The 22,519-nt window shown below is 40.9% G+C and overlaps 1 non-coding gene across 1 annotated transcript; it reads right to left on the bottom strand.

The window, feature by feature from the left end:
- Window positions 1-3,090: 3,090 nt before the first annotated feature.
- Trnal-cag (transfer RNA leucine (anticodon CAG)) lies at window positions 3,091-3,165 on the bottom strand. The gene has a single exon. It is a non-coding gene; the product is annotated as a tRNA-Leu (tRNA).
- Window positions 3,166-22,519: the final 19,354 nt, after the last annotated feature.

Genomic DNA, 22,519 nt, shown 5'->3' with positions numbered 1-22,519 from the left:
TCACCAGCGGAAACCTGAACTATGCAGTAGCGTGGCGAGTTGGCGCTGCGTATGTATAAACCTCCCTTGGGAAGCTAGAACACCATTCCAATGTAAACCAGACTAACGCTGATATATTCTGCGACATCAGTGATGCCGTCTCGGAGTACATCAGAGAGCGAATACTGCTGTAGTGCGAAGTATAATGATCGATCAAGAAAGAATAGTCACTTTATTTCAGGGATAAAAGAGCAAATGTACGCTTACAATAATGAAATTCCGTTGAATATCGTCCATGTAATAGAGTGAGGCAAAAACTACGATAAATTTCGTGTCGTGCTCAGTTACTATTTGCACCCATTGTGCCAGAAGTAAAAGCACCTCTAGAACACCCCTACATTACAAACAGAACAGGTGAGTCAAACTGCGTGACTGTCTTTGAATATCTAGAGTAGCACCGCAGCTCAAGGTAGGTTTCCGCTGGTGACTGTAGTTTCTGCTCTCCTTTCCACTGATAGAATCTAGCTTTGTTCCTGACACGGTGCAGTTCGATCCGCTTGCTTTACGATGCATGGAAACGTAATGTCGTTTCAACTTTCAGAGACTAGTCATGTGGCGAAGAAATCAAAGACAATTTAAAATTTCCAAGAATCACCACTGCTCTTACAAACCTGAGGGAGTTAAGGTTACATACTGAAAATTGTAACTACACTGCTATGAATCTAACGATATTCTTGTAACTTCATGAACAAAAGAGGAGCTTGTGCAAAACTGACAAAGAAGTTGTCCCTTGATTGAGAATTACGATTCAGAAATATTTCGACGGAATATTTCCTTAACTGACTTAGTTAATAATAGTAAAACAGTGTCATTCCCTCTAAGTCGGCGAGCAGAGCCAGATTTTCTTGAAAGTGTTTTCTAAAAATGAGTTAGTGAACGGACTCATTCGAGAAACATCTTAAATTTCCTAGGAAGTAATCTAAGTTTTTCAAACGAGTTAAGGAAGAGGATGGAATTAGTGAGTTTGTTATAAGAGGTGAAATATTCTTACTGGACAAGAGTCACAGGAAATAGATTGTAGAGTTATAGGAAACAGACTGTAGTAGCCAACATTAAATATTAAACTCAGAGAACGAAGATGTGAAGTACACAGGCCGCTGATGGAAAAACTTTTTTGCTGAAAATACCTTATGTTTTTTAGGGTGGGAAATCTAAATATGATACTTAAAGAACTGTATCACCAATCATTTCTTCACATTTTACAGTTAAATTTATTAAATTAAGCGATTTTTTAAAGAATTTAACAGTTTTATGTAGTTAAAACAATTTTAAAAAGTGGTGTAATGAATGTAGATGACGTTGGTAGCACTGCTGAAAAACATTTGCTGGCAAAAAAAAAGTCGATTCCACTTTTGTGTAAACAGATGGTGTTTTGTTTACTGTCAACCTAACCTCACTTTCCCGTTTCCTGTACATGTTCTCAGTGCAATGTCTAATTGTGATTGTAAAAACTCTGCTGACAGTTTTTGTTATATTTGTGGTGAATTTGTGATTACAAAACACCAAAGAAACATTACAGACTTTGTGAAAAAGGTTTATCTATCATACTTTGGATCTAAACTTGGTGATCAAGATAAATCTTGGGCGCTGCATAAGGTATGTTATGTGTGTATTGAAGATCTGAGAAAATGATCGAAAAAGGAGAAAAAAGCCTCTAGATTTGCTGTTCCTATGATATGGAGGGAGCCAAGAAATCATTCCGATGATTGATACTTTTGTTGTGTTGATATTACCGGTCGTAATTCGAAAAACAAGAAGGTAATAAACTACCATCACCTTCTGGCCACCATCCGACCAGCAGGGCATGGTGTAGATTTGCTGATTTCTGAACCACCAGATGATTTAAATTCTATTCCATCAGAAGTATTATCTGATGTACAATGCGATTTACATTAAATAGATGATGATGAATTCCACTGTAATACAGAAAGTCTAGAGCCCAAATGGTTAACTCAGACCGAGCTTAACGATTTGGTTAAGGATCTGAGCTTAATGAAAGAAAAAAACTGAATTGCTTGGCTCTAGATTAAAAGAAAAGAACTTATTGGCAGTTGGAACCAGCATATACATGTGTAGAAAGAAAGAGCAGAAATTTTCCAAGTTTTTTTCAACAAGAAGGTGATTTAGCGTACTGCTCAGACATTCCCAGTCTGATGAATGAGTTTGGTATTGAATACAAAAAGGAAGACTGGAGGCTCTTTATTGATTCATCCAAAACTAGTTTAAAGGCAGTTTTATCACACAGTGGTAACATGTATGCATCTGTACCTGTACATATGAAAGAGAGCTATGAAAACCTAGAAATAGTGCTAAATAAAATAGGCTATTCTGCTCATGGGTGGATGATACGTGGTGATCTAAAAGTAACATGCATGCTCCTTGGTCAGCAAGGTGGCTCTACCAAATTTCCTTGTTTCTTGTGTGAATGGAACAGTATGGCTAGGGATCAACACTGGTGCAGAAAGAACTGGCCTGTGATGGAGTCTTTAAAATCTGGTGAGAAGAGCACCCTACACAAAAACCTTGTAGATCCAGAAAACGTACTCCTACCACCTCTACATACAGTATAACGTTAGGCCTAATGAAACAGTTTGTAAAGGCTTTGCCTAAAGATGGACCATGTTTTAAGTATATCTGCCAAAAGTTTCCACACATTTCAGAAGCTAAATTAAAAGAAGGCGTCTTTGTCGGATCTGACATTGATGTTTGATGTTAACTATGAATCACAATGACTTTAAATGAGAAAGAAGCATGGGTATCATTGAAGCAAGTCGTTACAAAGTTCTTAGGACATGAGAAAGACCCAGAATATGCTTCTATTATAGCTACAATGTTAAAGAAGTTTAAAACTTTGGGATGTTTAACGAGCCTGAAAGTTCACTTTTTGAACAGTCACCTTGATTCCTTCCCAGATAATATAGGAGATGTTAGTGAGGAGCAAGAAGACTGTTTTCACCAGGACATTAAAGTGATGGAAAAACGCTAGCAAGGCCTCGCCAACATGGTGGGGAACTACTGTTGGTCAGAAACTTTCTGGCAGATTAAAACTGTGTGCCCGACCGAGACTCGAACTCGGGACCTTTGCCTTCTGCGGGCAAGTGCTCTACCAACTGAGCTACCGAAGCACGACTCACGCCCGGTACTCACAGCTTTACTTCTGCCAGTACCTCGTCTCCTACCTTCCAAACTTTACACTTCACCGAGAAGTTCAGCAAGCGACTCATCATAGAAAAAGCTACACAAGAAGCTTCAAAGAACAAAATAGGAAGAAAATACAACCCAATTCCAGCTGACAAGTGAAGCCTCTATTAAAACATATCATTGTTTTAAGTAGCTTACTTTTAATACAAACCATGCTTAAGTTGTAACAAAGCATTTCATTAATTTCCCCATTTACCGTATAGCATAGGATTTTTATGCTATATAATAAAAAGTATATCGCTCGAAACTATGGGTGATACAAGAAAAACTAAGGCTAGATTTGGACTGAGCTCATAAAAATCTATAAAGATCAGCTATCAAAGTAAAAAAGATTTTTTAAAAAAATTTTTATGTTGGCCTGTGGTGTCAATGAGTAAAATTAGAAAGTATTGTATAATAAGCTTTAGACCATTAGACGTCCCAAAACATTCTGAGGGATGGGAAAGACCCTGTTTGTTCCTGTAGCCGTTTTAAAAAGATGCTATGCAGGTACTGAGAGTTTCCTCGTAGATTTAAGCCAAGACAAAGCCCTGTTAACAACATCTGAACGAAGCCAAAATGTGCATAAGGGGACAATGCGAGGAGATTTTATGAATTTTTCAGTATAATGTTGATGAGCGATTTTGCGAAAAATACGGATTACTTTTGATCTTACGTAAAGTCGATTAACTGGGCCAAAATTATCTGTTCACTCACACAGTATTCCTAATGAGAGAAACTCAAGATGAGAGACAGAAGACCAGTATTGTTGCCCTGCGGAAGATCGCATTACAGTTCCTTCATTTTATCGTCATATCAGTGACAAAATGACAGCTGTGAAAGTAATTGATCACAGAACACAAACGTAAACAAAATCACTCACTATAGTAATTGCAAATGGACTTGATGAGATGTCTTTACGACTGTATACCGAGTATACGAAACTACTGCCCTTCTAGCAGTTGTTTATTGTAGATAGCCAACGAAAAAGTCGTATAACACTCCAGTTTACGAGAAAGGTCGTAAAACATAATTATAGGCCTATTAGCAGGTGTCAGTCTCTTGTATTATAATGGAACTTGTGTTAGGATAGCTTATTATGACCTCTCTGAAGAGCAAATATCTGCTCTATACGAATCAGCCAGCATTCAGAAAAACTGAAATCTTGTGAAGTTCATCTCACTCTGTTGGTCCATAATAATCAGATAGCCCTCGATAATGCCTGCCGTTGACTTCCGGAAGGAATTAGATGTATTTTGTGACGTCTGTTTTTGTTGTTCTCTGCTCTTCGGTCCGAGGCCTGGTTTGATGCAGCTATCCATGATACTCTATGCAGTATAAGCCACTTTAACTCTGAGTAACTACTGCAAGCCACATCTGTTTGGACCTGCTTGCTGTATTCGCCTCTTGGTCTCCTTCTAGATGTTTCTACCGCCACCCACCCGCACACTTATCTCCAATATTAAAGTCGATGATTCCTTGATATCTCAGAATGTGTCCTTTCAACTGATTCATTCCTTTAGTCAGTCTTCAGTATTATTCTGTAGAACTTCATATTAAGTACCACAAATCAAAATGAAATACGAGCTTACGCAATAAGGGACCAGCTTTGATACTGGATTCTGATAGTCGTAGCAGATACAATTCAGTCATCTTTCGTAACATGGCGAAGTCGTCAAATGCAAAACAACTTCGGGAAAACACAGTGGAGTGTTATAAGTGTTACAAGTGTATTCCCGAGGCTACAACGCTCTCTACTCCAGCCAGGATCCTTCCGTCGACTGTTGCACAGCCAACACGCTAACGACCATCTGTCCGATGGGGCATAAAACGTGACTCATACGACAGGGTCACTTGTCGCTACTCACTGGACGTTCAGTTGCAGTAATGGCGTGCAAATTCTAGCCTTCATTGCCTTGCCCCTTCAAGCTAGACAAGTTTCGTTCTTTGTAGTTTTTTCGTTTGACGCTTATTTCGTGAGATATTTGAAGTAAATCAGTCATGTACTTTTCGAGATTTTTGGTAAGAATGTCTTCCCTTTCTATACTAAATATGTATTTGTATATAATTCGATGGCACTCCGGTAGGTGTATGAAACAAATACACTTATTCGGTTATCAAAAAGCTCGAAAAGTTCTTGACTGATTTACTTCAAATTTTTTCACATTGTTCTACTAAACTTTTGAATGGACATAGGCTACATGTATTTTAATGTAAATGGATGTTTGGGTGAATATAGGCTATATATTTTGAATATTATGTAGGCTATATCTGTTCAAATGTTCATTACAATATCGAGTAAAAATTTGAAGTAAATCAATCATGTACTTTTGGAGATTTTTGGTAACAACGTTTCCCCTTTCCATACTAAAAATGTATTTATATAAATAGGGTGGCACCCTGGTAGGTATATATATACAGGGTGAGTCACCTAACGTTACCGCTGGATATATTTCGTAAACCACATCAAATACTGTCGAACCGATTCCACAGACCGAACGTGAGGAGAGGGGCTAGTGTAATTGTTTGATACAAATCATACAAAAATGCACGGAAGTATGTTTTTTAACACAAACCTAGGTTTTTTTAAATAGAACCCCGTTAGTTTTGTTAGCACATCTGAACATATAAACAAATACGTAATCAGTGCCGTTTGTTGCGTAAAATGTTAATTACATCCGGAGATATTGTAACCTAAAGTTGACGCTTGAGTACCACTCCTCCGCTGTTCGATCGTGTGTATCGGAGAGCACCGAATTACGTAGGGATCCAAAGGGAACGGTGATGGACCTTAGGTACAGAAGAGACTGGAACAGCACATTACGTCCACATGCTAACACCTTTTTATTGGTCTTTTTCACTGACGCACATGTACATTACCATGAGGGGTGAGGTACACGTACACACGTGGTTTCCGTTTTCAATTACGGAGTGGAATAGAGTGTGTCCCGACATGTCAGGCCAATAGAAGCTCAATGTGGTGGCCATCACTTGTTGCACACAATTGCAATCTCTGGCGTAATGAATGTCGTACACGCCGCAGTACATCTGGTGTAATGTCTCCGCAGGCTGCCACAATACGTTGTTTCATATCTTCTGGGGTTGTAGGCACATCACGGTACACATTCTCCTTTAACGTACTCCACAGAAAGAAGTCGAGAGGCGTAAGATCAGGAGAACGGGCTGGCCAATTTATGCGTCCTCCACGTCCTATGAAACGCCCGTCGAACATCCTGTCAAGGGTCAGCCTAGTGTTAATTGCGGAATGTGCAGGTGCACCATCATGCTGATACCACATACGTCGACGCGTTTCCAGTGGGACATTTTCGAGCAACGTTGGCAGATCATTTTGTAGAAACGCGATATTATTGCAGCTGTTTGGACCCCTGCAATGAAGTGAGGACCAATGAGGTGGTCGCCAATGATTCCGCACCATACATTTACAGTCCACGGTCGCTGTGGCTCTACCTGTCTGAGCTAGCGAGGATTGTCCATGGACCAGTAATGCATTTTCCGTAGATTCACTGCCCCGTGGTTTGTGAAACCCACTTCATCGGTAAACAGGTAGAACTGCAACGTATTCTCTGTTAATACCCATTGACAGGATTGCACTCGATGATTAAAGTCATCACCATGTAATTGCTGATGTAGCGACACATGAAACGGGTGAAAGCGGTTATGTAATTGACATTTTACAATGCAACAAAGCGGTAATGTTAGGTGACTCACCCTGTATATATATATATATATATATATATATATATATATATATATATATATATATATATATATATATGCTATTTCATGAGTTCCTAAAAATTGCTACTTAATACAGTCCAGAAAATAGTCCTACAGAATATCTTGTCTCACAAAATATGAAATCTCACAAGGACGAGAAGCCAATAAAATTGAATACCATAAAGTTGAATGTAATCAGAACATTTGTGGAATATCTGCAGCATTCAGTTTTATGAAGATAATGTTCACGTATTTTTATTTTTAGTTAAGCGTGTGTGTTATAACCGTCAAGACTTAGAATCTTGATAAAACTTTCCTGGCTATATTAGTCACCTCTAATAGTAATGTGGTATTCGTCTGTTATAATGAAACTCTGAAATGTATATGCCAACGCATGTTGATGTTGTGGAGTAAATTGCTGTTGTATTTGTCATGGAGAATTTTCACCTGAATAATGCCTAGTGCTTAAGCACCACGACGTATCCATGACGATAAAATCAATAAATATTGCTGGTCAAACGATATGTACATACATTCAAAATTGCTTGTGAATTTTTGTTATCTTTTTCATATCTGAATGCACTTAAACATATGTAATAAAATACAAAGTTTTCTTTAGAATTTATAATTAGTTATAAATTCACTTTCGGAATTGGCACTTTGTCATTACTACCTCGCAAATTCTCTGTTGTTCGCCTCATATCTTTCCTCAGACTGTTAATTTTGCTGTTTCTTTGCTTGTTCCCATCAAACTTGGATGGTAGCAAATAATGATAAGCTACACGCTGTACAAAAAAGATACGGAAGGAGAAATAGCGTTTAAAGTCTCGTCGATAAATCCTATACAGAGAACTGAGCATAAAATTACTGTCGAACTTTAAATCACGTATAAATTTGTGTTTAGATTTTCTTCTGTTATTACTCTCTGTAGATCACCAAATCAGGATATCCCTCCACAAACTACAACGTTCAGTAGCTTTCTTACTGTACACGAAACAAGCCACATTTAAATATATCAATACAAAACTTTAGACGCATGTCAAGAACTCTTGATGCTGCTGGCGGTCCAATCCTGTAGTAGCAAGTTTCTTTTCTTCTGACAATGGACGACAGCATGATATAAATTTGAATTTCATGATAACTACCCCCCTGCGCAACGAGTAAATATTGTATCAAATACTGTTCTGTTAAAAATTCCATGAACTTTTAAAACATAACATACGAAGAGTGTTTTGGAACTGTAAATTCCAAAGGGCCAAAGCTCGCTGCGCCATATCATATTCTAACGAATTCTCTGTTTACGAACAGGCGTCCCAGAGGTTTACTTTGCTTCGAAACAACGTTTACATTTCATAGAAAACTGGTTAAATTAAATTTGTTTTGCATTCCTCTCGCATCTCGTATATCTCTTTTGTTTTTTGTTGCAAAATATGAAATTGTTGGAAGTGATCCTGTAGTTGAATGCAATTAATGAAATACTAACCGAAAACCCACGAAAAACATTGATGTGCTAATAGAGCACAAATAGATTTTTGAGAAGACTTTTGCCATTTATTGTAGAATGTTAGTCAGAATTATGGTGAAAGTATAGGTCCGGAAGCAAACCAGATCGCGTCTTTAATAGCATGGAGAAAGTCCTTAAACGTAATACTTCCTAGCTCAGATCAGTTGTTCTGAGTGTTTAATGTCTGCAAGTTCTGTTAATTTCCTTCGTGATATGATTTACAGTCCGCACCATATGACAGATTTCAGACGATGGTAATCGATCGAACATTAACGTTGATCTTCCCGCACCCTATTTAATCGCTCTTGGTATGCATAAAAAGGGGTAAGAATTCTGAAGACGACTTCCATATATTTTTGAAGGAAAGCAAAGCGGTTAAGCGGTCACGAAATCAAACCAAGAAGCTGGTCATCTCCACCGGGACATATACAACAGGGCCGGAAAATACGAACTCCATTTTCCAGATGTTACGGTGGTAGAAATCCATAAACGTTTAACGCGTGCGGTTACCCGTCGTATTGATGTCTCGTAAAGCACACGTGACAGCCGAACGTGGCACAGGTCGCGCGGACGAGGCGGCGGTTGGAAGTGGTCGTAAAACTCCTTAGTCTTGACCCCCCGGGAAGGCTCAAGCGCCGCTCACCGAAGCTCTGCAGCCGCCGCTGGGAGAGGTAAACTGTTAAGTTCGCCCTCCCAACCTCCTCCTTTCTCGCGGTTGTGTTTGACACAACCACCGTTGTGTAAATAAAGCACCTACACACAGAGGTGGCAGAAGTCATTGAATACGGATATACACATATACAGATGGCAGTAGTATCGTGTACACTTTATAAAAGAACAGCGCATTGGCACAGCTGTCATTTGTACTCAAGTGATGCACGTGAAAAGCTTTCCAACGTGATTATGACCGCACCATAGGCATTAATAGACTTTGAATGCGAAATTGTAGTTGGAGCTAGGGTCATGGGACATTCCATTTCGGAAATCTTCAGGGAATTCAATATTCCAGTGTCAGGAGAGTACCGAGAATACGAAATTTAAGGCATTACCTCTCACCACGGATAACGTAGCGGCCGACGGTCTTCACTTACAAGGTGCATTCAAGTTCTAAGGCCTCCGATTTTTTTTAATTAACTACTCACCCGAAATCGATGAAACTGGCGTTACTTCTCGACGTAATCGCCCTGCAGACGTACACACTTTTCACAACGCTGACGCCATGATTCCATGGCAGCGGCAAAGGCTTCTTTAGGAGTCTGTTTTGACCACCGGAAAATCGCTGAGGCAATAGCAGCATGGCAGGTGAATGTGCGGCCATGGAGAGTGTCTTTCATTGTTGGAAAAAGCCAAAAGTAACTAGGAGCCAGGTCAGGTGAGTAGAGAGCATGAGGAATCACTTCAAAGTTGTTATCACGAAGAAATTGTTGCGTAACTTAGCTCGATGTGCGGGTGCGTTGTCTTGGTCAAACAGCACACGCGCAGCCCTTCCCGAACGTTTTTGTAGCAGTGCAGGAAGGAATTTGTTCTTCAAAACATTTTCGTAGGATGCATCTGTTACCGTAGTGCCCTTTGGAACGCAATGGGTAAGGATTATACCCTCACTGTCCCAGAACATGGACACCATCATTTTTTCAGCACTGGCGGTTACCCGAAATTTTCTTGTTGGCGGTGAATCTGTGTGCTTCCATTGAGCTGACTGGCGCTTTGTTTCTGGATTGAAAAATGGCATCCACGTCTCATCCATTGTCACAACCGACGAAAAGAAAGTCCCATTCATGCTATCGTTGCGCGTCAACATTGCTTGGCAACATGCTACACGGGCAGCAATGTGGTCATCCGTCAGCATTCGTGGCACCCACCTGGATGACACTTTTCGCATTTTCAGGTCGTCATGCAGGATTGTGTGCACAGAACCCACAGAAATGCCAACTCTGGAGGCGATCTGTTCAACAGTCATTCGGCGATCCCCCAAAACAATTCTCTCCACTTCCTCGATCATATCGTCAGACCGGCTTGTGCGAGCCCGAGGTTGTTTCGATTTGTTGTCACACGATGTTCTGCTTTCATTAAACTGTCGCACCCACGAACGCACTTTCGACACATCCATAACTCCATCACCTCATGTCTCCTTCAACTGTCGATGAATTTCAATTGGTTTCACACCACGCAAATTCAAAAACGAATGATTGCACGCTGTTCAAGTAAGGAAAACATCGCCATTTTATGTATTTAAAACAGTTCTCATTCTCGCCGCTGGCGGTAAAATTCCATCTGCCGTAAGGTGCTGCCATCTCTGGGACGTATTGACAGTGAACGCGGCCTCATTTTAAAACAATGCGCATGTTTCTATCTCTTTCCAGTCCGGAGAAAAAAAATCGGAGGCCTTAGAACTTGAATGCACCTCGTAATGACTGAGAGCAACGGCGTTTATGTAGAATTGTCAGTGCTAATAGAGAAACAACGCCACCAGAAATAACCGCAGAAATAAATGCGTGACGTACGACGAGCGTATCCTCTAGGACAATGCTTAAATCTTCAAGTGTATGTGAGTTCCTAAGGGACCAAACTGCTGAGGTCATTGGTCCCTAGACTTACACACTACTTAGGCTAACTTAAACTAACTTACGCTAAGGACAACACACACACCCATGCCCGAGGGACGACTCGAACCTCCGGCACGAGGGGCCGCGCAATTCGTGACATGGCGCCTCTAACCGCGCGGCCACTCAGCGCGGCTTTAGGACAATGCGGCGAAATTTACCGTTAATGGGCTGCGACAGTCAGCGACCGCCGCGCGTGCCTTTACGAACAGCGCGACTTAACTTGCACGCCTCTCCTGAGCTCGTGGCCGTATCAGTTGGACCGTAGACGACAGGAAAACCTTTGCCTGGTCTGCTGAATCCCGATTTCAATTGATAAGAGGGTAGGGCGCAACTGTGGGGCAGATCCCACGAAGCCATGCATCCAAGTTGTCAACAAGATATTGTGCAAGCTGGTGGTAGCCCAATACTGGCGTGGGCTGCATTTACTTTGAACGAAACGATCATTGATTAGAAATGGTTGTATTTGGCTATTTGGCGACCATTGTCAGCCATTCATGACTTCGTGACCCCAGACAACTATGGAACTTTTGTGAATGGCAATGTGGCTGTTCCCAGAGGAGGTTCGAGTCCTCCTTCGGGCATGGGTGTGTTTGTTTGTCCTCAGGATAATTTAGGTTAAGTAGTGTGTAAGCTTAGGGACTAATGACCTTAGCAGTTAAGTCCCATAAGTTTTCACACACATTTGAACATTTGGATGGCAATGCGCCATGTCAGCAGGCCACAATTGCTGGTGGTTGCTTTGAAGAATATTCTGCACAGTTCGAGCGAATGATTTGGCCACACAGATCGCCCGACATCAATCCCGTAGAACGTTTAGGGGACATAATTGAGAGGTCAGTTAGTGCACAAAATCCAGCATCGACAACACAGTTATAGACGACTATAGAGGCAGCATGGCTCAGTATTTTTGCAGGGAACTCCAACGACTTGTTGAGTCCATTTGATGTTGAGTTGCTGCACTACGTCGGGCTAAAGATGTCCGACACGATATTAGGAGGTATCTCATGACTTTTGTCAACTCAGTGTACTACATTCACCTTGCCACCACCTTCTCGACAGCCAAAAATAGTAACTTGCATCAGGAGCATTGGTAAGATTATGAGCTACCTCATACTCGTATATCAATACGGACGGGATTGTTGATTGCTGTTTCTATTGAAAGCTGTGTGGTACAAGTATTATGCACAAGAAATGCGATACTGTTCAATAACACAGAAGACAGAAATATTTCCTGGGTTAGCAGACCTCTAGCTGAAGGAACAATGGTCCTTTCAAATGTGCATGATTTGCGTGCTATTGAGTGGTGTTCTGTTGAGTTGTACTGTTACATATTTTGTTGTGTTGACCCGTGGATGGAATGTTTCTTGCTGTTTCATGCTAAACAGACTGGAACGTGTATAAAGAATCGCCACCAAGTCTGTAACTCATGTGATGGTTAACAACTGAAGGGGATGTACGATCGACTCAGTGCAATCATGTAAAATAATGTGTTTGGTTATAAATGTCTCCTCTTCTACCAGTCACGATATTTTTTATTTATATTTTACACGACGCATTTCCGGAAATGATTCCCATTTCCAAGTGCTTGTTTCTCTGTGTATAACGCCATTTCTCCGTAATGTTTTTGAAGCGTGAAGTTCTGCTTTGTGCTGTTGATTTTATTACAGTATCGATCTTTATATATATTAGGGGAGAAACTTGAAATAACTTGTATTTACGATTTACTTATGGTTCATTTGCCACAGTACACAGAGAAAAACGCACTTGAAATTGGAAGTCATTTCCTGAAATGCGTCGTGTAAAATATAAATAAAATAAAATTGCGACTGGTAGCAGAAAACCTGTTTTCACAGTCGCAGGCTTTCACAAACCATTTCCACTGTATAAAATCGGACGTAAAAGGATATTTAAAAGAAATGGTGGAATCCAAATGGCAGTATATAAATGAAGATTACAATCAAACATGCTCTTCTAACCGTTACTTCCTCCCACTATCTTTCCATAAGTATTTGCGTACCTGGAGAGACCTTTCTGTTTCCTTGACCGTGGATGCATCGGAGATCGAAAACCATAGCAAATATTTCAGTAGAGAATTGTTTACAGAATAAAGGAAGGGAGAAAGTAACAGGTGAGTAATAGATAAGTAAATTTCAATTAACTTTTGTATGCTGACTCAATAAGACAAAACGTATGTCAGAGATCCTTTACAGCGTGGTAAAACCACTAATCCACAATGACAAATTAACAGCGATGATAGCCGATTCTCGACGGGAAAAAGAATTAATGCAAAGATGAATACAAGTAATATATGAGGAAGTTCGTTCCAGCCGCTCGATCGTTCTAACAACAAGCAGCACATAAAACTACCCTGAGCTAAAGAGAAGGGACAGTGGTTGGCCATGGGTGTAACCGAGACTTGTAAAGAGCGGCTTTTGCGGTAAGCTGCTGTCTGTTAACTTTTAGTTGGCAGATCACTCCTAAGTCCCGAATCGGTAGAAGTCGGACGGCATCGGCCGATAGTCAATCTTTTTGGCTGCGGCCAGCGTTAGCTAGCTGAGGATACTTGGTGAGGTAGGCATTGTTGTCTACTGTGTTACTTTGTTGAACTTCACTGTACTGAGTACTGTTTCCTTTCTTCGCGATAAGTGCATAGGATTGCTGTAGTTAGGGTCCTTATTAAACTTGTCAATCCATATGACAATTTCAGTTTCGTTCACGAACATCATTTAAGCGACTTTTTACTTTCGTGTGTGACTTCTGCTTTCGCGGTAGCATGAAGCGCAGTTTATGGTGCAGGGCCGGCCTTAGGTGGCGCAGGGCCATGTGCAAACCTCCGCGCGGCGCTATCCCTCATCTCCGCCCCCGCCCCCCTCCCCACCTCAAGTGCAGGTTTTACACCTTCGTCATGTCCAAAAGACTTCTAAGTTTCGTCATTGACATACTACCAATGTTACTACAGCGGACCTACTGTTGGGATACGGAAGTAATTAATCACAGAAGGAATCTTTAACAGGCATGGTAATTACTAAAATGTTAATAATAAAAACTAACTTAGCTGTGGGAATCCTTCCAATTTAATGAAATTCAAAATCAAATAAGATTCACAACTGTTGTTCAGGATATACACAATGTATCGCTACCTCTTAATTTGTGCATGAGCAATAGTTATGTCTTGACAACAAATATTACTATAGCGCACTGGTTCCCAACCTCGGGCTTATTACTCACCCGAGGGGCAAAATGAAATCGTCCAGTTTCTGCCAGTTCAGAAGTAATGAGTCCAACAATGAAGTGATTTACGAACAATAAATATAGTGTACACATCTGAATTTGTTTGATTTTAAATGGGGTTGCAGTTTGCAGGTCAAGCAAGTGCCGCAATGGAGAGCAGTAATGCAGGGAAGAACAATACGTTAAAAGTAGTTTCAGAAACACCTTACTTTCTTTTTTCAGTTTACCTGTAACAACGAAATTATGGGTTACAGTTTTCAAATTAACTTCTAAAGTTTTTCTAAGGAGCGCGGGGCCGCTAGAAGCACTTGGCCCTGCGGGGTTGCACCGTTTGCACATGCGTAAGGCCGGCCGAACTGGATCCAGCACTGCAGGGACCAGCATGGATTTCTCCCCTTCACAGCTCCTCTTCCCGTGGCTTTCTCTCTCTCTCTCTCTCTCTCTCTCTCTCTCTCTCTCTCTTTCTGTGTGTGTGTGTGTGTGTGTGTGTGTGCGTGTGTTGGTGTGTGTGTGTGTGTGTGTGTGTGTGTGTGTGTGTGTGTGTGTGTGGAGGCGGTGGGAGGGGGGCTTGCTTCCTTAGCTACCTGCTATATCCTTCTTAAATCTGCCAACTTACAATTAACACACAGTACCCAAAAATGGCCTCAGAGTGCTGTTTGCTGTCGACTCGAACAGCAGACTACGGGCTCGCGGTGTCACAGAACCGCGGTAATCAAGTGCATCTTCTCGCGACGCGACCTAATTACTACCACGATTAGACTCTGCGATGGAGGCGATGGGGGTAAAAATGTGCTGCAAGCTGAGACGGCAGCAGACTTCTGGGCGCATCTTCACGATCAGCATCAAGCGGACGAGACTAGAGAGTGCGTAAGAGTGGGCTGGAGGGCGAGTCTCTGCTAGTTGTATTACTTAGGAAAGAGAGCCTCCACCATTAAAACACAGTCCGTACCGCCAACCTTACAGGAGAAGCTCCTCTGTCCTCTCCCGCTGCTTCTTTGAGTTGGGTAATGAGATGTCTTCCAAGCACCTAGGTTGGCTGTTCCATTGTCGCACCTACTAGAGGGTGCTGAGAGAGAAACGAGTTATTCTGTGACAATGTGAACATAAAGCAAATTTGAAGCAAGCAGTTTTTCTTTTTTTTAACTGTCCACACCGTCCTGGAATTTTTTCAGTAACATGCTTTGCGAGTATCACATATTAATTCTGATCTTCTCATCTGATGGTCATATAATTTCGCTACACCGGCGGATCATGTGTTAAATCCAGCCTTGACATCAAATATTTGGAGTCTAGGAAACCTGCTTTCTCGGATCTCGAGACAACACTCAAACAAATCGTATTAATGAGTTTTATTATAAAATGAAAAGATTACACTATTTAACTTTGAGAATTACACAGATGTGTCGCAAGCCAAGAGCGACTTGCATAATAATCAAGATTCTTCAGCATAGACAATGCTACATAGTACAAACGGAATGACTGGCCTTGAAGCTACTCTTCAGCTAGGCTTGCGCAAAACATTTTGATGCGAAAGCAATAGGCCTGTCTTTATCACCAATTCTGTGTGAAAGCACGGCACCGATTCCATAAGAAGAAGCTTCAACTTGCAACCTACTGGTTTGTCAGGATAAAAGTGAACCAAGCATCGATTACTGAGCAATGCATCTTTAAGTTTTTAAAAAGCTTCTTGGCACAAATTAGTCCAAACAAAGGGAACGTTCCTGCCACGCAGGCGATGCAGTGGACCTGCGATTTGTGCAGCAATCGGTATGAACCGAATGTAATAGTTCATTTTCCCTAAGACGGACTGCAATTCTCTGACATTGGGAGGTACTGGCAGGTCACGTGTGGCTAACAAATGTGACTGAAGAGTATGTACACCTTGACTATTTACGACATGAGCAAGACACTGCAACTCAGGTTTTAAAAAGTCACAGTTGTCCAGTCTACACTTTAGTCCTGCATCACATAACACACGAAACAAAGCACGTAGATTTGCAATGTGTTCTTCAGGTGTACGACCTGTTACGACAATATCGTCCAAATAATTCGAACAGTGTGGTACTTGAACAGTCAGTTGTTCCAAATACCGCTGGAAAATGACGAGTGAGGAAACACTTCCAAAAGGCAAACGCAAATATTTAAACAACCCCAAATGAGTGTCTTTCTTTTCTGAAATTCTTCATCTAGTGGTATTTGAAGATATGCGTCGCGCAAAACAATTTTTGAAAAGTAGCGACCAGCGCCTAATCTGTCCATGAGATCCACTGGGTGTAGGAATGGATAAGTATCAATCACAGTTCGCGGTTTGACTGTAGACTTACAGTCAACACAGAGGCGAATACGATCCGAAGGTTTCGGGAGGAAAATCAGTGGACTTGCCCACTGACTAGCTTGTATCCTCCACTCCGCTATCTTGCAATTCTCTAAGTTCTGCAGCTACCTTGTCCCGTAATGCAATGGGAACAGGTCTGGCACGGTAAAATTTCGGCTGTGCATTGTCTCTCATAGTAATATGTGCAACAAAGTTGTTAGTCTTGCCTAAATCTTCAGAAAAGAGATCAGGGAATTCTTTCGCCTAGAACCGCACGGCCACACCGGCTGGCACCTAACAGTTCATATGTGTTGGGATTCAGCAGTGTAACAGAGGCACCCGTGTCCAACTGAAGTTTCACACTTTTTCCTCTAATACATAATTGAACAAAAATTTGTTGGACTTACATAGCACTGAAAAACTGCTCGCTTGCTAGTTTTGCTAATGCCTACAACAGGTTTTGAACACACTGCTTTGATGACATGGGCCTTGTGTCTAGGTGGCAGAATTCTTATCTTTGTTCCGTAGCACACATACCGATTGTACGTGACCTTTCCTGCCATAAGCGTAACACTGCGCTTGTCGGGACAGGGAGTCTTGGCGTTTGTGCCGTGAACAGCACCGAGGGCATGACTTAATTCTGCTCGCCTATTTAGAGAACTGCTTACACGGCGTGGCACGTATGGGCTGTTTCTGCTTAATGGGCCGGTCGCGAGCAAGGGTCTACTCAACTCGACAAATTGTTGGCTGCTCAAACTTATCAGCTCACAAGGCACCTGTATCGTACTGATCTAGTATCTGCACTACGTGCTGGAATGAGGGACCTGACTGTTTCAAAATCCGTTCTCTAAGTTTGACATCGGATATACTGTACACGATCTCATCACACAACACAACCTCTGAATGTAAAGCACCATGAGCACATCTGATTTTCATATCCTCATCATACCCTGCAAATCTGTTACCCACTCGCGATAAGGTTTCTCTGACAGTTTCTTGCAGTTAAAGAATTGATACCTAGCTGCTACCACACTAACTTGTTGGTCATAATAGATAGTTAAGTGACTCTACAACCAGATCATAGGAAACTTCACTCGGAGTGACGTTAGGGTACAATTTCTGAATGAGGCGAAAGACTGCGCTTCCTACCGTTGACAAAAAGTTATGTAGATTCACAGTACCTGGTACCTTGTGAGTAATTACATGAGCTTCAAACTGTTGAAATCACTCGAGCCACTCCTAGTCTTTTTCGTTAAACTGACGAAAAGGCGGTATGGCACTCGAAGCTACAGCTGTTGCCTGTTGCACTTTATTGGTGGCTTGATTCGTAAGGAGCTGCTCTACCGTGATTTAGCAGCGAGGCAATTTGCTTGGTTTGAAACTGCACATGTGTGTTAGCTGCGCTGCATCTATCGGTTACAACTGAAGCGCCTGAGCAGGTGGTGGGAGAGGTAGGTTGCTCATCGTGGAAGAGAGAAATGCAATAAACAAATAAGGCAAGCAATAAAAATAAGCGCTAAAGCAAAAAAAAAATTCCGCAACGCCCACCTGAAAAGAATGATTAGGAAAAAACACTATAAGAGACACTATTAAAGCAAGTAAACACACCCCTGCAACGAAAAAGATGAAGTAGAATTAAGGCGCTACAAAACACGAAAAGCCCATGAGAAACCGTGGCAGCCAGGCACTTGGTTGTCGCTATAGGATCCGTTGACTTCCCGTCGCCAAATGTTAAAGTCCAGCCTAGACACCCCATATTCGACAAGTAGGCAGGATTTAACATATTGAATCTCAAAACTGATTTAATGGGGGGAAAATCCACACATACTTTATTCCAAAAGTATACTGCAAGAAATATGAAGCGAAAGTGAAAAGATAAGGACCTTATATTAGCAGTTTTATCATAGTTAGAAATTGCTCCTAACTGTCCCCCTAAAACAAAACGTTAATGAAATTAGTTAATTAATATACAAATACGAAGTAATATTGCTGAAGACATTAATTAAATGATTAATCATCATGTAACAAGCATAAATCACTGGTTATGGTAAATCAGTCAGTCATAAGTACATTATAGCTCAAGGCAAGATTTTTAAAAAAGTAAAAATTTTTGCACCTTTCTTTAAAAAAACAGTGAAAATATCATACAGTGAATGTTTCATCGTGGATAATTCTATAGTTTAACTTTTTTAAATTTACCTAGTTAAACACATTTAAGTTTCGAACCCTGTAATGGAGATGAATCATTATTTTTAAATGGAAAACTTTTAAGACTCGAGTGCTTCATCAGCCAGTTCCTATGCTCTCTAACGCTGCTAACTGAAAAGTCAAATGTGAAAGTCTGGGGTGCCTGTGACTTTAATAAATCAAAAACACGTAGCAGTTAAAGTAAACTGCTAACAAGTAATAGAATAAACGATCGAATGCATGTCACACATATTAAAGTTCAAATAACTGCAAGTGTTGATACTTGGTAAAAGCTCTACATAACTCACATTGTGCAGTAACTTCTTATTTACAAATATTACTGGATGCAGATTCGCAGTGCATTAATATTCACATATTGTAAGTAGGCTGTTTATGATTTCTTTATGTAAGTAGGCTGTTTATGTTTTCTTATTGGCAACGTTACGTAGCGCTCTATATGAAAATCCCTGGCTGTGCTGTGTGCAGTCTGTGGCTAGTTTGCATTGTTGTCTGCCATTGTAGTGTTGGGCAGCGGCAGCTGGATGTGAACAGCGCGTAGCGTTGCGCAGTTGGAGGTGAGCCGCCAGCAGTGGTGGATGTGGGGAGAGAGATGGCGGAGTTTTGAAATTGAACTGCTATATATATTATGATTATTAAGGTAAATACAGTGTTTGTTCTCTATTAAAATCTTTCATTTGCTAACTATCCCTATCAGTAGTTAGTGACTTCCGTAGTTTGAATCTTTTATTTAGCTGGCAATAGTGACGCTCGCTGTATTGCAGTAGTTCGAGTAACGAAGATTTTTGTGAGGTAAGTGATTTGTGAAAGGTATAGGTTAATGTTAGTCAGGGCCATTCTTTTGTAGGGATTTTTGAAAGTCAGATTGCGTTGTGCTAAATAATATTGTATGTCAGTTTAAGTACAGTCGTGTATAAATGTTCAAAAGGGGACGTTTCATATGTCGACCCTTAGCCTAGGATACCTCACTGGAATCTTCTGATTTTTTCTTGTAGTTTGTGTAATTAGTGTAGCTTTTGTTTACTGCTAGCACGTAATTGTAGAGAGAATTTCCTTTGTAGTTGCAGCCTTTCATTGTTGTACAGTAAAACAGTTGTGGCATGCATGTAGATTTGCACCAAGTATTTCGCAGCTGCGCTTGCAATTAACGAGATATTATTTTCAGTGCTATGTTAATGTGTTCTCTTATTGTTCCTCTTCAAATTGTGTTTTTCTGTGTTGTCGTGTGAAATATTGTGACAATAATGGCGTGTGAAAAACGTAACACTAGGCTCCAAAGTAAACTGAGAAATGACAGTGAAGACGAAAGCAGTGTGTTAACGCCACCATGTAATGAATTAACTAATATTCAAAGTAGTAATTTGGTAACTGTGCATAGGGAAATGGAGCGGGCGTCAAATAATGGTGTAGACAGTGAAACAGGTAGTAAACAGGGAAGCATTATCGATCGATCGGTCGGCAACAGCTCGCCTCAGGGATTGGGAATGACAGAACACAATATTGCAAATACTGTAGACTCAGGTTTTGGGTTCTCACCGTTTTCTCAAATGAGTCAAGACACATTTTCTGCCTGTCAAAATGTGAATGTTGCTGGTGCAAATGCACTGCCGAAAAGCATAGAGGAACAGATTCCAGACACTAATGCATTGTTATCACAATTAATGCAACAAATGGGACAAAATCTTCAAAAGTTAGACACAATGGAACAAAATCAGAGACAAACACAGCAAAAGCTTCAGAAGTTAGACACAATGGAACAACACCAGAGACAAACACAGCAACAGTTAGACACAATGGAACAACACCAGAGGCAAAATCAGCAACAGTTAGACACAATGGAACAAAGGATTCAAAAGTTAGACTCAGTGGAACATAAGCTTGAACAAACACATGAAGATTTAACTACTGAGTTACATAACATTGGATCGAAATGTCAAAAAGTCTGTAATGACGTAAAAACACAAATTTGTGACCATTTTCAACCTATTTTTTCGCGGCATGAAAATGCATTACAGAATCACGAAGCAGCCATAAAAGAACTGCAAACTATTGTTCATGAAAATCATGAGACCTTGCAAGCTAAAATTGACTCAGTTGCATCTACCGATTTTGTTACGCAACTTTCAAAAACTGAAGAAAACTTAAAGGACACAGTAGATACTCTGAAAATTGGTTCAGAAAGACACATGGAGGAAATTAGTTCATTATCAGAGAAAGTAGTTGAACTTTCGGATCAGCTAAATAATTTATCTATGAAGGTAGATGATAATCTGAATGACACAAAACCAGTAGTCTTTAATGACACAGAAGAGTGCGAACAAATTAGGAAATTCAAACAAAATCAGAATCAAATTAATACGCAACACCAAAGAGAAATCCGGGAGGTACAAGATCAGCTGACACAGGTAATGCAAGAATTACGTATTTCAGAGGACACTCGCACCCCAATACGGGAAGAGGGACATAGAAATACGGAACAGTTACAAAATAATAACACAGGGCATTTCGGAAGTTATGAAAGAAATTGGCAATGTGCACCGAATTTTGAGATGGAACCGCCGACACGACGTAACAATGACCGACATGCTACTCGCCGACACGATGATTTTGACTATAAGCTGTTCATTACTACACGTAAATTCAAAACGTTTAAGAATTCTGCCAACGACATTCATCCACAAGCGTGGCTCCATCAATTCTCTCATTGTTTTCCTCCCAACTGGTCATTAGAACACAGATTAGAATTTATGTGTGGCTACTTGGAGAATGAACCAGCTGTAAGAATGCGATCGGTCATTCACGATTGTCACAGTGAAGGAGAATTTTATCATGCCTTCCTCTCAGCGTATTGGTCTCAAGCTACACAAGACCGAGTAAAACATGGCATCATAATGATGAAACGTTTCGAACAATCTGAATTTTCCAGTCTTATGAAATATTTTGAAGACATGTTGCATAAGAATCAGTATCTTTCAAACCCATACAGCCCCTCAGAACTCATCCGTATTTGCTTAATCAAACTGCCTGAACATTTACGACATATTATTTTAGCAGGACGTTGCAAAGACGACATTGAAGCTTTTCAGGGACTGTTACAAGAACTGGAAATTGACACTGACAATCGCGGAATGCAAAAACAGGAGTACAACAATTACAGGTCACATCTGTCACAATTCTGCGATGACAGAAATAATAAATGGACATGGCAAGGCTATTCTCACAACGTAAATCGTTACCAAAACAGACACCACCCGTATGACAACCGTTGGCAGAGTAGTAATAATTACAGGGAAAGATCACCTCTCCGCGGTAATGACTATCACAGAGACAATCAGAGAAACAGACAATATGGGAACCAAAATAATTATTAACAAGGGAGACAGAATAACTTTAGACGCAACGGTCCAGCGCTCAGTTATGACTCAGGGAGAAATTCTCCACCACGTGACCGACAAGAAAGAAACTATGGAATCTACCGACATGACGACAGACGATATGATCGTAACGACAGACCTGAATTGCATCAGAACTGGCGGGATTCAAACAGAGCAGAGCCCTCTCGTCACAGTGAATTTGTAGAAATTAGGTCTCCAAATCCCAATAACGACGCGCGCCAACAAAGGAACAGACAATGACTCGCACCGCAGGCTGCCGCGTGCGCCGGCTGGCTCAGAGAAAAATAACATAGATGCTAACCTTGAGAAA

This window comes from Schistocerca cancellata, chromosome 6 (genome assembly GCF_023864275.1).
Source record: "Schistocerca cancellata isolate TAMUIC-IGC-003103 chromosome 6, iqSchCanc2.1, whole genome shotgun sequence".
Lineage (NCBI taxonomy): Eukaryota > Metazoa > Arthropoda > Insecta > Orthoptera > Acrididae > Schistocerca > Schistocerca cancellata.
This window is presented reverse-complemented; position numbering and strand designations above follow the sequence as displayed.